This window comes from Prionailurus viverrinus, chromosome D2 (assembly GCF_022837055.1).
Source record: "Prionailurus viverrinus isolate Anna chromosome D2, UM_Priviv_1.0, whole genome shotgun sequence".
Lineage (NCBI taxonomy): Eukaryota > Metazoa > Chordata > Mammalia > Carnivora > Felidae > Prionailurus > Prionailurus viverrinus.
In genome coordinates this window covers 19667211-19675046 of record NC_062571.1, presented here as the reverse complement: position 1 = coordinate 19675046, position 7836 = coordinate 19667211, and positions in this window count along the sequence as shown.

The window sequence follows — 7836 nt, the reverse complement described above, 5'->3', positions numbered from 1 at the left end:
TAGCTCTTCACTGACCGGGCCCCAGAGACGACTGTCCAGGGAACACTGCTCAGAAAGACAGCTTCCGTGGCAGTGACACAGGACCCACACACCCGGAGAGCACAGTCTTCCCCAGAGGAGACACCGCACTCGCCAGGAAACCACCTCCGGGGACATTGGCCTCTCCCCCCGCTCGACTGGCCTCAGGCCTTACCTTTCTGAGAGGCGTGTTTCTCAGTTTTCCCCTGCTATTCAAAGCCCACAGCAGAGTGCAATTATCACAAGAAGGGAAACACGTTTTTAGAGGTCTCCAAAACAGGTCATCTGATCCCAGAATGCATGTGAAAGGATTGAAACCGCAAACCGTGTTATTTTTTGACCTCTGCCTTCCTAAGCCATGGGCAGGCCTACCTCACGCCCAAAGCTCTGGGGATGGAAACTTTCGGCCATGAAACATTCTGCAACGCCCAGTAGGCAGTGCGGGTGGACCGGTAGCCACCCGCAGGCCCTGCACGGCAAGTTGTGCTCGTGGACTTCAGCCCCCCAATGCCAACCCTCGGCGACCCCCTCCCGCCACACGCACACCTGCTTTTCCATGAGCTCTTCTAAGAACAATACTATCATCAGTAACGACAATGGGCATGGTGGGGGGGCATCTGCGCACACGGCCCTAGGAGACAGGAATCCCCGTCGCCCCGTTTTACAGGCAGTTAGCGCAGAACCGCAGCTGACATGTAGTAAAGCCTGAATGCAGACAGAGGGTTAACTCCAAAACCCAACTGCTGTGATGTAAAACAGGGTATACACGGCCCTCAGTCAGAGACTGAGAGACTGAGGCCCAGAGGCGCCAGGACACCGGGCCTTAGCCCTGGAAACGGGCACATGTGCCGTACTCTGCCATGTCTGCCCTGAACACCACCGGGTCACAGTGATACCCATGCAGGGAGGCTGGCTAGAAATGGTCCCCATGGGCACAGTCTTAGGCAGTGGAAGGCTGTCTGTCCCTGGTCTATGTGATCTGTAGATACCAATGTGGGGGATTTCTACAAGAAACAGTGTTCCTCTTCTCACTTCTTAACCTGGCAAATCATCTCAGAGTCAGGGACTGGGGCGGGGGACTTCTAGAAGCTCTGCACCTGGACGGCCACCCCACAGGCCTGAGTTGAGGTGCTATCTCGAGAGGCCCAGTGCATACCCTGGTCTAGAGGGAGGGGCTCCATCACCTGCACTCTGGTTCCCATGACGCCTCACTCACCTGGTCAACGCTGTCCACCTGGACACCAAACTTGCCTCGAATGCCCCTGATGGAGTGGACCTGGGACGAGTGCTTGGAGAGCTTCGACTGATACTCGTGGCCGACAGCTGACTGAAACAGGTCGCAGAGCAAAGGTGTCAGCTGCCGGGCATAGCAGCTGTATCAGACACCCCCGGGCATGGTCCTCGAGGAACAGGCCCCCACCTTTGTCCACACCAGGGCTCCTCCTGGGAACAGGCTCAGTGTGCAAACTGGTGGAGGAGGGATCCCCGAAGCCACCCAAGACCCTACCAGGTAGGGCTTGTGATCTGAGGGGAATGGGGAAAGGGCCACGAGGCCAGGACCATCCACAGCCGAGTCTGACACCTGGCACTCACAGATGGCGACTCAATCACTAGCTCTATAAAGCGAGGCACTTGCCTACCGTGTGGCGTAGGAATGAGGACCAGGGATTTGTGGCGACAGGCGGAGACAGACTCACGCTCTTGGTGACAACATGCACTCCACCACTCTACACAGAAACTGCAATTGCAACGCCCACTCTATCCACATACAGGGTCTGCCACGCAGGAAAGTCTAGGCTTCCTGCCACTCTGGCCTCGGCGGGGTCAGCCACCCATAGCCTCCGTGCCACGCCGGGCACCACAGCACTTTGCAAACAAAGCTTCTGGAATGCAGCCCCCACCGAGCATTTATATATAAGCCCGGTTCTGAGATCTGCCCACCAAATTCAGTAAATGCCAGATGTGCCACATCCTCCAAAGCTGAAAATATGGACTACCGAGCTCCCAGGCAGGCCCTGGCCCTGCCTGGCCTCCCAGCACCAGGCTCTGTCCCCAGTGTGGTCGGCCCAGACGTGTGACCCAGTGCGGGCATCTGAACCTTCCCTCTTACTGCCTGGGACACGGTGCATAGACACCCCTCCACCTGGTCTCTCCAGGGCCCTACAAGATACCTGGGTCAGGAGGAGCCGGGATGAAGAGGAAATCAGGAGGCCCTTCTCAGCACAGTTTAAGGGGGAGGTTTATTCCAAACTTCGGAGCCCTGCCACTCTCTCCCCTCCCCGGCTCTGCTCTGATGTCCATCCTGCCTGGAGACCTGAGGCACACTGGCCTCCCACAGCCTCCAGGCTTCCACTCAAAAGTGCTGACAAGCTCCCCTGGAGGACAGCCTGCGGAAGGGACTCCCCAGCACAAAACTTAGCAGAAAGAAGTTGTAAGAGAGTTTCTCTAAGAGTACTGCCAGAGATGCAGAGTGGCAATTTTTCAAAGTTTTTTTTTTTTTTAAATCAAAACAGGTTGATCCAACTGAGAAAATCATGCGTATAACTAGGCATCAGCACCAGGGAGGGTGTGGTCTGAATGCCTAGTCTCATGCTCCAGGCAGGGGGTTGGGCCAAGGCCAGGAACGAGCCCAGGAGCGAGAGCAGGAATGAGGTCCCCCTCACTGGCTCACCTGCAGACAAGGGCAGGATGCCAGACAGCAGTGCAGACTGGGGCCTGGCGGCTACCACACCTGCCCAGGCCACACTCATGCAAACACGTGCCTGCTTGAGCAGACTTTTGCTCTCCAAGACTCCATCACATTCTCCTCAAATCTTAACACAGGGATCTCAGGGCTCTTTCCAACTCAGAGAGGACAGGTTACAAATAACTTCAGAGTTATGCGTTTTTGAGTCTCATTTTCTTATCTTTATTTTTTATTTTGAGTGAGACAAAGACAGAGCATTTCAGGGAGGGCAGAGATATTGACAGAGGGAGAATCCCTAGGAGGCTCTGCACTGACAGTAGACAGCCCAATGCAGTGCTCGAACCCAGGAACCGAGAGATCATGACCTGAGCCGAAACCAGGAGTCAGACACATAATAGACTGAGCCACCTAGATTTCTGACAAGTTGGTCCAATCTGGAAGAGCTGGAAGCCAAGCTTGCCTACAGGTGCAGGGTGGCACGGAGAGAGGGGCTGTGATCCCATGGCAGCACCCCACCAAATTCCTCTGTAAGGGCAGTCTCCCCACTATACCAGGTGTAGACACCTGAGCATTTCCGTCAGCTGTCTGGGTACCATCACTGCACCGGCTGGTAACTCATGAGATATCGCTGAGCGCCTGCACGGTGCCAAGCCAGGCACCAGGTAAGGAGGACAGGTCCCAGCCCCAGAGAGCCTCCACGGAAATACAGTAATGTCCAGGGTGAGTGAAGGACCACAGGCAGAAGACACGGGGGAAAGGCAGCTGCAGACAGGCTGGCGGGAAGGAGGGCTCCTCAGGGAAACTTCAGGGCCTAGTAAGGCCAGAGCCCAAGGTGTTGAGAGGACAACAGAAGCAGAGAAGCCAGCAGTGACAGCTTTGTTGTTACTGCCATCAAGCTTCTCCTTGATAGATTCATTGTTTGCCCCAATGTGTCATTTTGCCAACCCAGAGCTAGAGACCCAGACAGACCACGAATTTCTCTCCGTTTCAAATCCCTACAACCCCATGGGCACAGGCTTTGTTTCAGGAAGGAAAGGCCTCTACCTGTTTCTCTCACTGTCCGAAGCACACGGGGGTGACGGGTTGTCTGTACTGCAAAAGGCAACCAGGCAACTTTGTAGAACCCAAAGATGATTCCACTCCCCACTCTGCCTGTCTAGATATCTCCGGGAATGACAGTCACACCAGGAAACGTCCCTGTCTGTTTCCTGTAGCTCACTCTTGGTCCAACCCCAGCGTAGGCAAATTCCAGACCTGGTGTGCGGTGCCCCTAGGACGGCCCAAATATCTGCTCGGTGTGAACACAGTTCAGTGTGGCTCACTGTGACCCAGTGGTACAGTTCTGCACTTGGATCTGAGCAGCATCTGGAATTACAAGGGACAGGTTAGAATTATAGACCAGAAATTCCGTATCAGCTGATGGCTTCCCTTCTATTCAGAACAGAGGCAGACATCTGTTGGGTCAGAATAAGAGACACTGCTCAAACTGGGAAATTCACCTCTACAGGGAGGTCTGCAGAATGTACACAGGTACCTCCCTGGAGAAACATGTAACACACCCACCCCTGCACCGTAGTCTCTTGCATGGGGCATGGAATAGAGCGGATGAGCTCCGGGTGTCTCAGGACAGAGGATGCAAAGTGCCACCAAAGGCTGATGTGTGCAGTCAACCATGCTGAACCCTACAGCTGGATGGCAGAGGAGGCTCGCCCACTGTCCTCAGTGAGTGCTCTCTCCTGGACTCACGGGAAGTGACTCTACACAGAGGGCCATGTTGGACTGTTCTGTCAAGGTCGTCAATGCCTGAAGGACAGCAAAGCACCTGGTGGCTGAAGCATTGCCTGCGCACTGAAGGACAGCCCCAGATCTGGTTCTGGCACCAGCTGGCTGAAGGCTCGCCTACGCCGTGAAGGAGAGTCGCTGATCTGGTTCTGGTCTGCAGACCTGCTCAGATTAGGCTCGTGGTGAACTGGGGGCAGCAGTGACACCAACACCCACACTCAAGATCCTTCTGGGCTTCTGTCCTCCAACCAGAGCCCCCCCACCGCCCCCCAGTAAGGCCTTCTACCACATTGCCCAACCCCGGCACACATGAGAATCCTAAAAGAGATTCTAAAACGCAGGAACACCTCATGAGGAAGGTCAACAGAGGAGGATCTCACCTTCACTGCATGGACTCAAAGCTCTTCTGCAAGAAGTCTGAGCCCCTACTTCACCAACTCTGTGCCCGCAGTGAACTGGTACATGCTGCCAACACTGACCTTGTCCATCCAGTCCTACCACATGCCAAACATCCTGCCATAACCATGAGAGGCTTTTGTTCCTCTTTCAAGCTCTTTTCCTTGAGGGTCTGGTGTTCTTAAAAATCATTCTCTCTCAACTTGTGTATGCTTGAAGGGAAGGAAGGGAAGGGAAGGGAAGGGAAAAGAAGGGAAGGGAAGGGAAGGGAAGAGAAGAGAAAGAACTGGGAATGGTGGGAGGGCATCGGTGACTTCTAAGATGACACGTGAGGTCACGTGGTGGGATCTCTACACCACTAGGCCCCATTCCTCCACACCCCCAGTCCCTGCCTTTGCCAGTCTCCCCTTAGTCTGCCAGGCCCATCTTGTCAGTAGAGCTCAGAGTCAAGGTTACAGGGAAAACAGAAACTAATGTGCTCCGGGCCAGTGAGTCATCCCAAATCCAAGAGTAGCTGACCTAAAATGGGAATTTTCTATATTCATATGGAGAAAAGGTTCTCTTTCATCAGGTAGCGGGATTAGGAGAAGCACTTTTGCAAGCCTCAGCTCATAGCAGAGGTGGAAACCAAGTCAACAATCCCACATCGCAGAGACTCTGAGGACGCTAGTCAAAGACAGTGAGGCAAAACGTTTAGACAGCATCTCTTTACTTGAGGTACTACTGCTTTCACATATTCTTACACATTCGAAGGTGACACAAGACACTATCAGAATTTATGATCTAAAGCCCCTTTCTACATTTAACACCGGGAATAGTGAAGCAGATCCCAAGCTGTGGTCAAAATATGGCAGGTCAAGAAGCCTTTAGAGCTGTCACAATCAGGGGCCCACAAAATGGCACAAAGGCCACCCCACAGGGCTGTCCAGGGGTCACCACGTCCACACATCTGGATGGCAATCCCAGAGTATAGAGAAAAAGCAAACGAGCCCTGGCCCCTGCCCAGTGTCCTTGGGAATGGTGACGGGAGTAGAACCGGCTCCAACACCTGGAACGGCCACCGGGTGCCCACAACTGTCCCAGGGGTTCTCCCAATATCCAGCATGTTTCAAAGCCACGGGAACAGAAACGACGATGAGAGCAATGGTGACTTCACCGGCTCGGGAGTCGGCTCCCAGGGCCTCGACATCCTCACGTGGCTTCTGTGGAAGCTGTGGGCTCAGCAAGTCAGGGAGGAACGTACACTGTGTCTAAAATACCCACACTACAGACTTCACCTCTTTTGGGGATGATTTCCTGGCTCTGCCTCAGCCAAGAACAGCTTCATTTTCCTGAAAGATATTGGGGCCAAGGAAGTCAAGCACCGCAGGTGACCCAAACAGATCAGAGGGATGGTCCCTCACAGTAGGGATGGGAAGGTCCAGTCGGAAGCCGGTGCATCCTAAAGAAAAGTCTGAGCACAGTTTCAAGGTTCCTTTTACCTACACTTCCTGATTAGGAAACACCACCGGGAGAGGTGGCAGCATAAGGCCATGCCGAGTCAGGTGCAGGGCCCGCTCTCCCACGGGACAATCCCTCGGCTCTCCTATTTGGGGATTTTCATGAGAATATTGGACTTAGAAAGCAGCTCCCCAGTATACCCCACGTGCAGTGACAAAGCAGGAAAATTAGAGTCGTGGAGGGGAGTTTAAGGTCGGACGTATTCAAAGACATGGTGTGTGGCAGGAAAGCCCACTTGCAGAGAGCGTAGGTGACCGAGTCCCTTGATGAAATCTCCGCTCTTGAAGACAAGATGCTAGAATCATCAATACAGGAATTGTTTGTGATGGGAGATTCTAAGCCACCACGTACCTATGCAAACACATGTATAGAAACATGGAGTCACGTGTTGTGGGAACATCAGCTCCCAAGACAGACCAAGTCGTGCCAGTGTGGGTTCACAGGAAAGCTGTGTCCCCCCTGGTCTGTGTCTCTGCCTTTCAAAAGACCAATTTCACACCAGCGTTAAGATAGTCTCTTCCTTGATGTGCTCATGGTGCCCAGAAACTTTCACGGTCTTGGCCCCCATCTCTGCTCTTTGCCACTTACATCATTCAGAAAAGTGTAGTCAATGAGGAGTGAAGCCCACACAGGGGACTGTAAGAAACACAGACAACCCAAATGAAAACAAGAGGAAAATCATCTTTGGGAAAAGGGAGACAGAAGGACACTGGTGACTCATACCACAAAATCAGGTCGGTCTCCGAGAGGTCTCATCAGCATATCCATCATCCTGGGGAATGGACATGGTGTGGCATTCCTAAGATTCCACATGTGAAAGAGCAGGGCCCGGGGTCAGGGACGCCTGGGAGAACGGCTCTCAGACGCCACCCAACAAGCTCTCTGGCCACAGTGTGACAACTCTCAGCCTGGGGGGGCTGGGCAGCCGGGCCACCAAATGCCCACCCTCAGCCCCGTGCAGGAATGGCTACATCAGACACAAAAGCAACATCATGTGGGATTTCTAACACTGCTCTCAAAGGGCATCTTAGACCATCAGAAACATTCCGGCTTCAATTCAATTGAGAAAATGTTCTGGAAAACAAAAAGTCACCCATGCATTCAAGTCATCCATTAAGAATACACCCTTCCAGGGGCACCTGGGGGCCTCAGTCTGTTAAGCGTCTGACTTTGGCTGAGGTCATTATATTTCCGCTCGTGAGTCCCAGCCCCACATTGGGTCTGTGCTGTCAGTGCAGAACCCACTTTGGATCCTCTGTCTCCCTCGCTCCCTGCCCCTCCCCCGTTGCGGCTCTCTCTCTCTCTCTCTCTCTCTCTCTCTCTCTCTCTCATTAATAAACACCAATAAAGAAAAGAAAGCAAGAAAGCAAGCAAGTAAGAAAGAAAACATGCCTTCACTAAGTTATGACAACAGTGTTGTCCAAACATGAAGGAGCCCAACAACGTGAGCGATT